The sequence below is a fragment of the Cucurbita pepo genome, chromosome 10 (assembly GCF_057944985.1).
Source record: "Cucurbita pepo subsp. pepo isolate OVF chromosome 10, ASM5794498v1, whole genome shotgun sequence".
NCBI classification, from domain to species: domain Eukaryota; kingdom Viridiplantae; phylum Streptophyta; class Magnoliopsida; order Cucurbitales; family Cucurbitaceae; genus Cucurbita; species Cucurbita pepo.
In genome coordinates this window covers 8,930,402-8,940,855 of record NC_141807.1, presented here as the reverse complement: position 1 = coordinate 8,940,855, position 10,454 = coordinate 8,930,402, and the positions used below count along the sequence as shown (strand labels likewise).

At 33.4% G+C, this 10,454-nt stretch overlaps 1 long non-coding RNA gene and 1 pseudogene across 1 annotated transcript; both read left to right on the top strand.

Annotated features, from left to right (window-relative positions):
• The first annotated feature begins 1,694 nt into the window (after positions 1–1,694).
• On the top strand, positions 1,695–2,802 carry LOC147790606 (uncharacterized; annotated as a pseudogene).
• Positions 2,803–6,103: 3,301 nt separating this feature from the next.
• LOC147790605 (uncharacterized) lies at positions 6,104–8,519 on the top strand. Its single transcript, XR_015422597.1, has 3 exons — positions 6,104–6,218; positions 6,902–6,995; positions 8,285–8,519. It is a non-coding gene; the product is annotated as an uncharacterized LOC147790605 (long non-coding RNA).
• Positions 8,520–10,454: the final 1,935 nt, after the last annotated feature.

The following is a 10,454-nucleotide window of genomic DNA, read 5'->3' as shown; positions in this document are numbered from 1 at the left end:
TTAATGAAATCCTTAATTGGAACTAGATTTTAAGGCAAATCTTCTCCACGACTCACTTTGGAACACTTTTATAGATAGTTTCAACAAACTTACTTTGCTCGTGAATACTTTGGAGTTAAATATTTATAGTTGGAGAACGCTATTCAAATTGATATGGTCGAATCTTACAACAAAGTCTAATTGAGCCTCACTCTATTAGGAGATAGCCTCGAATCAAATTCTTTAGTTTGGACAATGGTTGCATTGTTTTAGTCAAACAACCGAAACTAGTGTATTACCAATAGTATAGACATTTTGTACGTGTATTTTCTTACATATTAACAATTGTATACAAATAATAATTAAATTTATGAGTAGAAGTTTGGATGGAGTTTTATTAAATAGGTACTTAAATTATATATAAAAATATAGAAGATTTTTATTTTTTTATTTTTTTTATATACATTTAGGAGAACAAAACAAAGATTCAAGAAGATGTCATTCCTATCATGCTTTAATTTTTATTCTTTCTTATTTCTCGAAGATTAAAAAAAAAAAAAAAGTTATCCTCTCTCAAATATGGTTCGTTATTTGGTTATTTTCTCTTGAGTGAATTTTAAGTGAAACACGTTCTCTACCCAAGTAATTGCAAGATGCAAGCTTCACACCAAGAGAAATCAAAGTCCCAAGTATCAACGTCCTTAAGTGTCAATTTTTATTCTCCATCTCAACATAAATTAAACTTATTTTTGTGAAGATATCTATTTATAAAAGCAAAATATCTCAGAGTAACAAAAATAAAAATGAGATATAGATACGATACATAAATATTATACCAAATAGATATGATAACTGTAAGGATTAGATTTGATCGAGTTATTTGGATTAGATTTTATGTAGTTATTTGAATTAGATTTGATTTAGTCATTCTTCAATTGGATGAGAGATTTCTCCCGATTCTTCTAATCTTTCCAGTTTTCTTTTTTTGTTCCTAACATTTTGGTATCAGAGTCATGCCCTAAACTAGTTAAAACTAAAAGCAGAAGTCTTCTACGTGTGTCATAATAAAAGTATGTCGATGGAGAGTTCACTTGTGCAGTCTGCTGGAGGAAGGAGACAAGGTCGTGGAAGCTTTAGAGACAGAGGAAGGGGACGAGGCAGACAAACCTTCAACAAGGCCATAGTGGAGTGCTATAACTGTCACAAGCTAAGACATTTTCAATGGGAATGTCAAAGCAATACCAGACGAGGCAGACAAACCTTCAACAAGGCCACAGTGGAGTGCTATAACTGTCACAAGCTAGGACATTTTCAATGGGAATGTCAAAGCAAGGAGAAGGAGACAAACTATGCAGAGAGTCTAGAAGAGATGTCGCTGAGGCTTACGTGAATATGAATAAGGCCAATAGAGAAGATATGTGGTTCCTTGACTCGGGATGTAGCAATCATAAGTGTGGGAAGAAGAAATATTTTTTAGATTTTGATGGAAGTTTCAGAGATTCAGTGAAGCTGGGCAACAACTCAAGCATGGTTGTAACCGAAAAGGGTAATGTACTGCTGGAAGTGAATGGAATCATAATGATAATCACAGGAGTGTTCTATGTGCCAGACCTGAGGAACAATTTGTTGAGTATTGGTAAATTGCAAGCAAAGGCGTTACCTTTTTGTTTCAAAATGGAACATGCAAGGTGTTTCATCCTGAGAGAGGCTTAATCATGGAGACAAAGATGTCTTTGAATCGAATGTTCGTATTGCATGCTATATCTCAGCCTGTAGCAGCCGTTCAAACTCAATTGAAACTTATGGGGAAAAGTGGTTCAAGGTCTCTGTCGTACACTCACCGCTCCAATTCCTATCGCCATAGTCAGAGATGTAGAAGGGACCCAAGTTCTTCTCCCTATCATTCCACTACCAATTCCAGGAGAAGCAGCCGTTCAAGTTCCCTCAGCCGCCAACGCAGAAGTAGGTCTTCCTCGTTATCTCCTTTCCCCAAATCGTCCAGTTCCAGTCCTAGTCGTGCATCCACTGATCGGAATCATTCCATAGAGAAGCTTAAGGAAGAGGAAGAAGAGAAGAAAAGGCGTGAAACAGAGTTGAAGAAGTTAGAAGAAGATGCAACTAGGAGGATGGAAAAATTAATTCAGAAGAATGTTGAAGAAAGGCTAAACTCTAAAGAGACTAAATTAGAAATACAGAGGCGAATAGAGGAAGGTCGCACGAAGTTGTTTGATGATGTTGATGTGCAGCTTGAGAAAGAGAAAGAAGCCGCTCTTACTGCTACAAGACAAAAAGAAGAACAAGCACGAAAAGAGAGAGAAGAGCTAGATAAAATGCTGGAAGAGAATAGAAGAAGGGTAGAAAAAGCACAGCGACGATTAGTTCTGGAGCTGCAGCGGAAGGAAGAAGAACAATATTGTGAGCTCGAGTTGATTCAGAGATAAAAAGAGGAGGCAGCTCAGAGAACTAAGCTAGATGATAAGAGTTTGAGTTATGTTTTGCTGGGAGTTAGTGAAGAGTCAAAAGCATACAGACTCTATGATATAGAAACGGCAGATGAAAATAAAGATATAGAAGCGGCAGATGAAAATAATGATATAGAAGCGGCATATGAAAATACTGCAGAGGAAAATATTTCATCTGGCTCTTTGGCTGAAGCAAGCTCTCCTAGCTCGAATAAGGCAAGGAATAAGAGACCACCAGTCCGGATGAGAGACTATGCAATAGGAGAAGTTTTTTTTTGTAAAGAAGATGATGAAGCTCAGCCATGTTTACCCCTACTGAACCTGCAAACTTTGTAAACTTTAGAGAAGTATTGAAGAGTGAGAAATGGAGGCAAGCCAGGGATCTGGAGCAATAAACAGAAATGGCACATGGGAATTGATGAAGTTACCTAGTGGAAGTTTGGTATGAGGTCGTGGATATAAACTGATTACTATTCGTGTTCAGTTTAAGGGAGGGATTGTTAGGATTAGATTTGATTGAGTTATTTGGATTAGATTTGATCTAGTTATTTGAATTAGATTTGATTTAGTCATTCTTCAATTGGATGAGAGATTTCTCCCAATTCTTCTGATCTTACCATTTTCTTTTTCTGTTACTAACAGTAACATGTCATTCTTAAAAAACTAGGATACCGATGTGACAATGATACATTAATTAAAAAGAATTATTTCAAAAAATTTATCAATTTTATATTAGAAATAAATTCATATAAATAAGTTTATATATTTGTATACTTAAAAAAAAGCTTAATGTATGTTTCACTCTCAAAATATATTCAAAGTCAAGTGTCTGATACGATGGATTATAAATTTGTAATGTATCCATTGTATTAACAAGTGTTCAGTACATGCCCAACACGTGTCGGATTAGTGAAACTAAGTTATTCTCATGCTCTCTTTACACCCATTTAAAGTAGTTTGAAAACTAGCACGTCAAATATTATAATTGACTAACCACAACTTCAATTTTGTGTTTTAAGGATTGTTTTGACCCAAGAGAAATAAAATCCTTAATTTAGTACATGGTAGCAAAGATGAACAAGAGAATGAGTTATTCTCATAGGGAAAGAGATTTAACCTTAAGTTATATCTCATATCCTCTCTTAACCAATTATTTAGTTTTATTTAGTATGTTTTAGAAAGATACACCCGTCAATAGCAAAAAATTAAAATAAAATAAAATAAAATAAATAGAATAGATTAAATTAGCCAAAAGTAATGACTAACGTAATTAAAAAAAAATAAACATAAACGATGAATTGATTAAATTGGCTAATTGCTAACATAATTAAAAAAAAAAGATTGTAACAAACACACCAAAGTAAGATTAGGAACAAGTAAAAAAAAAAAAACACAAACAGCCAAAAAATCAAGATTTGGAAAGTGTTAAACAGTTTTGATATATAGACATTTCAAGATCTTACTCGTGCAATTTTCCCATGAAATCTAACACTAGAGCATCATAAAATTTAGAGAAATGATTGAAATTGATGTCATGTTCATATAGGTTGACTTTAATACAAAAGACAAATCGAACTTTCTTAAGGATAAATTGGGGACACCAGCCTAAGCTAATCATGTAGGTGGCCTTACCATCCGTATGGTTATATTTGATGTTGACTGTGCTCGTGGTTCTGCAAGTGTCATATATATTGATATATGTGAAATGTTTGTAAATCGATATGCTTATGATATGTTATAATATGTGAATTGTATGATAATACTTACGGTACCATGTGTTCAATGGTATATTTAAGATAGGATATGAGAAGGATGCACTAAACGTAAAGTAATGATAAGAGTAAGACATGTTCATGAAACGTTATGGTTTGGTTACGTATCGAAGTGTTATGGGTATGACAGATCGATAATAACGATATGGTCACGATGGATTCATAAAACAATACGATTAGGTTATGGGTAGAAAGGGACAGGATTATGATAGATTGATAGAACGATAGCATTAGGATACGTTCCTGTAACGTTAAGACTAAGGTACATTCAGGTAACGACACAACTATGATATGTCTAAGGACGTTAAGGCTATGATAAATTAGGGAAGGATATAATCACGAAGTTTTTACGACATGATATGATTATGATACGACATGTGAAGGACGGATATATATCCAACAAGTGTCTAAGAGGGACGTGAGAATAAATTATTCTCGAGCTTTCTTTACATCGGTCAAAGAGTATTTGATAAGCTTTCAAAATGAAGGGTTTTCTCTTTTCTTCTTCCTTATTTCTCCCTTTTCACGTTTATTTATTTATTTTTTTAAATAAAAAAAAAGTTTAATGTGAGAATGAAGAAGTTAGAAATGAGAAAGAAATGAATGTAATAAAACTTTTCCGTCGGTAGGAATGGAAATGGTGAATGGGTCCTTGACGATAGTCGACCGCTATACTCTTGTTTTGGATGTAAGTGATGATTATCAGCAATATGAGTTGTGTCAATACCACACCGTTATCAAGAGGAAGTAAAGTAGAGTAGAATAGATCAAGCGATCCATTTGTTGAGAGTACTGTAAGAGGCACACAAGTAAGAATGTTGGATATAACTACTCTTTCACATATGAGGGATGAGTCTCATAGATCCAACTACAATATCAAAGAAACTTCGGGTGGTAGTGATTGCTTGCATTGGTGGCTCCGTGGTATCCCAGACACATGTAACATGATTTTTCTTTCTCAAATATAGCTTCATTTGTCTTAAAAGTTCACTTTTGAGTAATCCAGAAAGGCTTATTAATTTGCAGCCTCTGGTGAAGATGATCACTCCGAGGTGGGTTTGTTAGTGAAGATGCAATTATATAATCAGGGTTTTCTATCAATGGTTCCATTTATATCTATAAATGAAATTTGTGGTGTATTTTTTTGAAAATTCAACAATAATCATCGGTTATTTGGTTACCATTCTAAAGAAATTCAACTTTCGACCTTTTGTGAATGCTCAAAGCTACTTGCAAAGTACTGTTGATTATGATCCATAATACTCACTGACTCGAAATTGAGGTTTGTTCATGTTTGAAAATGTGACAAACCAAAAGACAAGATGCTAATTAATATTGTTTGTGATTGTTGTTGTGAATTTTCATCTTTGAATACATATTTTGGTTGGCTCATGAATTTTTCCATCTTTTAAAAATATTATTTTTTTAGTTCGGGCCTAATTTCATAATAGGCTATTGAATCACAATATTGCAATATTTTAAGTTACTTTTCACATTAAAGGTCCATGAATAAAGTAATTACGGCAAGTTCTTTTTATGCATCTTATTTTAATCTAGCACATAAATGCTTCCTAATTATTTTATTTATTTTTTTATGAATTAGGTTATGAAGATCATTCGAATTCTAAAGGCTTTAATTTATACAATATTTAATAACTAATCATTTTAATATTTATACTCAAATATACTAACAAGTACTAGTAATGTAACAGCCCAAAAATGAATAAATAAACAAATAAAAATTATTATTATGTATAAAAAAAAAAATAATAAATTAATAAATAAGTAAATAAAATAAATTAAATTAAATTAAATTAAAAAAAAAAACCATTATTCCCTCTTTTTAAGGCACTTCCCCAATCATCTCTCCTCAACACACCTCACAAAAATGGAAAATCTCAGATTTGAGAAAACAGACATGCCTTGCATCAAATTTATAGGAGATGGGTTGACAGAGATGATCAAGATTTACCTGGGAGAGGGGAGAGAGATTTGAGATTTTTCGGTAAGTTATATCTCACATCTCCTTTTCTTTTATCCAATTATTTAGTTTTATTTAGCAATTTAATTAGAAAGATACGTCATGATTAATAGCAGAAACAAAATAGAATCCATTCAATTGGCAGAAGTAATTGCCAACCTAATTGGAAAAGTAACAAACAAAAAATAAAAAGAAAGGATTAAACAGATTTAACTAATCAGAATTTCTTCTCTCCTGCAAAAACAAGCACAAAAGGGTTCAGATTCAGTTTTGTTTGGGTAGAAAGAGATATTTTGCTAAAAAGAGATATTGCATTTGGAGAGGTCAGTAGTTTTCCTTTTATTTTATTTAATGATATTAAGAGTCATTCTCAAACAGAGAGAGATAATTAAAAGAAAGAAAACACAGTAAGAGACAGAGAGGGAAGACTGTGAATATAATTGAAAATTATCTGGAAAATGTTAAAAGGGTATTAAACACCATCAGAGAAAATAGATTATCTGGTAAATTTTGATGAGTATTAAATGGTTTGTATGAAAAATAATACTATAACAAACATATATAAATATTTTAACACCTAACTCAAGCAAAGACCCTAACGTTCAAGACTCTAACGTTCGCATGAAGTATAACACATGGGTCAACATAAATTAGAGAAATAATTTTATAGAGTTCAAACTTGAAACTGATGTCATGGGCTCACATAGGTTGACTTGGAGTTCAATGGACTTTCATCAAGGATAACGACGGAATCGAACTTTCATTAAGGATATATTCGTGACAACGACTTAAGCTAACCAGGTAAGTGACCTTACTATCGGCATGGTTATATTTGATGTTGACACGTGCCCTGTGGTTCTGTACGTGTCATATATATTGATATGTGTGAATTGTCTGTGGATCGATATGCTTTCTATATGTTATGTTATGTTATAATGTGTGGTTTGTATGATAATAATTATGGTACGATGTGCTCAAGGATATGTTTAAGATAGGGTACGAGAAGGATGCACAAAACAAAATGTAACGATAGGAGTAAGATGCGTTCATGAAACGTTAGAGTTAGGTTACATACCGGAGTGCTATGGATAGGAGAGATTGATGAAAGAATACGGTTAGGTTATGGGTAGAAAGGAATAGGTTTGTGATAGATTGATAGAACGATAGCGTTAGAGTACGTTCTTGTGACGATATGACTAAGGTACGTCATGTAATGATATGTCTGTGATAGGTATAAGAACGTTAAGGCTATGGTAAGTTAGAGAATGATATGACTATGAAGTGTTTACGTTATGACTTGGTTATGATATGATACATTGTATGCTAGATTATTGTGCTTAAGTACGAAATCATGTGAACGTGAGTGTATGTTATTTATGCTGGTTAGTTGATGTGATATGAATGCATGTGACGATGTGTGCCCTTGTACGATTATGGTTTGTTGTATGAGTATTGAAATGTAATTGAATGAATTGTATGACATGAAATACGGTAAATTGCATGATACATAACCCCGCTAGGAATATGTATGATATGTAACGAAATGAGAATGGGAATGACATGTAAGCATGAAAACGTGACATGGGGTTATGTTCATTAAATGATGACTGTAGGACTAGTGGGACCTCATGCATATTGTGTGATCATGCATTTGGGGGGATACCCCTATCCCATCACGAGGGTACGGACGCGTACATCCAAATGGCAGGACAACGATCGTTATGCCCTGCATAGCGCTGCCGTGACGGTTTTAGTTTTAACGGGTCCCGGTGGGCCCCCAGAGCATGCCCACCGGCTAGGGACAGTGGCCCAGCGGTGTGCGAACTAGCTGGTGAGCTCATACTCGCACGTATGGGCTGCGTGTAGAGTATATGGTATACGTCCACGATTACCTGTTAGGATTACACCGTAGGGAAAAAGAAACGAAACGAAACGAAAAAGAAACGAAACGAAACGAAACGAAATGAAACGAAACGAAAGATGGGTCCCATCATTTCATTGCATGTGATTGTTGCATTTAACCCCAATAGTGGGGTCACTTACTGAGTATTTCTTTAAATACTCAGGCCATGTGCTACTACATTTTTCAGGTTAAGGCAAGGCATTCCTGTACGGTTGACGACGGCATCGCAACTCGAGATCATGGCACATGCATAGGATAGTGGTATTTATTTTCTTAGACTTAGGATAGAATAGGATGTTTTAAACTTAAACGCTTATTTATTTTATTTCGGGTCTTTTGTTGTGTCGTTTTAAAGATGTTTTCGAAACACGTAAGTCCATGGCTGTGTTTTTAAGGTAAAGGTTATGTTTTACGGAATTTAAATGAAGTCTTCCGCATTCAATGTTTATGGTATGTATACAGTAGCGACCTTAAATTAAGTAGAAAATTTCGGGTCGTTACAAGTAACACTAGTCTCAATGACTTAAAGAATACAACTATTATCTCGAACTATAAAGAATTTAATTCCAACCTATTCTAATGGACAAACACTTTATTAGACTCTATTGTAAGATTTCACTTCATCAATTTAAGTAGCGTTCAACTACAACTATAAATATCAAATTCTTAAGTATTCATGAACAAAATCGGCCTAACAATGTCTCTTGGAACTATATACCAAAGGTGTTAGACTGAGCCGTGTGGAAGGGTTGCCTTTAGATGCTTTAGTACCAATTAAGGATGTCAATATCCTAGTAGTGCAGAATGCAGGAAGGTTCGTAGTTGAAAAGAATAACGAGAATAGTGGACATCGTTTCATCTACAATCGTGTGGTGAACGGTCTAGTTGGTATGACTAGAGAACGTCGTCCTCGCAGAATTTATATTATTGTGATAGAAGTTATAAATAACGATGATATTCCTTGGTCTTTTATTACAAAGGTGCAGAACTTTTAAAGAAGTTCTCGAGTTCCTTGTCCCCAAGTAGCAATACAACTACTAAAATGCTATCTCTACTTATAATAAAGCCCTCTCTCTCTCGAAATATATATGTGTATGTTTGTGGATGTATTACTCTCTTTTATTAATGAAATATGGCATAGTCATAATGATATTATGAGTATCTTTTCTATCCCTCCCTTCCTTATCGCTATATAAAGAATATGAAGATTATAAAGAATATGAAGATTATAAGTAAAAGATGTACAAGTAATTTGTTACTTTTGAACTTAAAATGCTTATAATTCAATATATCTTTGTTATCATCAATAATTATCAAACGGTACATAATTTTGTCCAAGTAAGGTCGCTTCTCATTCCCTGTATGATATCATAACACAAAATCGAGCGGAAAGGTTAACGATAAAATGATAACAAAAAACCAATTCGTCGAACTAACTATAAAGGAAGGGTTGGTTGGAAACCATGTCTATACTTCTTTGCTTTAATCACAGGTAACTAAAGATATATAAGAACAACAGAATATGGCATGCCTAGTCAAAATATAAAAAATTTCTTGCCATATTATAGTTAATGAATATGGTATGCACAAAGATCCGATGTCACACTTCATGATTGGAGACCAATACAGTGAGCTATGGTCGTCCATAACGTCCTTTGGTCCAATTATGTCAAGCAAATATTGTAGCAAGCAAAGAGTTTTTAATAAGTTTGCTATTGCAAAGAGCTCGGTTTAAGGCACAAATGTCTCTGATGTGAAAGGCGCACCAATTCAACGAGATTTAAGTAACCATGAATAAGACACATGATACAGCTTGTAAACAAAACGATGTCCATGACTCTTGTTATTTTCTTCCACTACAAACCTTCTAGCCTCTTGCACTTTTTTGTCATTGACATCCTTAATTGAAATTAGAATTGAAGGAAACACTTCTCCACAACTCATTGTGGAACACCTTTGATAGATAGTTTCAACAGATTTACTTTGTCGAGGAATACTTTAAAATTCGATATTTATAGTTGAACGCTACTTAAATTGATGAAGTGAAATTTTACAACACATGTTAATAAATCGTTTGTCTATTAGAAGAGAGCTTGGAATTAAATTCTTTATAGTTGGGATAAGGGATGTTTTAGTCAAATTTAGTATACTTTTTAGTTTTAAAATAAATTAATTTTTTAGTTTAAAATAAATTGATTTTTTAGTTTTAATTTTATTCCTAATAAATTAATTTTGATGTGGTGTTATGTATTTTAATAAAATTAATATTAACTTAATCAACAAAAATTTGTATTTTTTTTTAAATTATAAGCTAAATTAATAAAAATACCATTGAACTTTGCACTTTATCTAAAAAA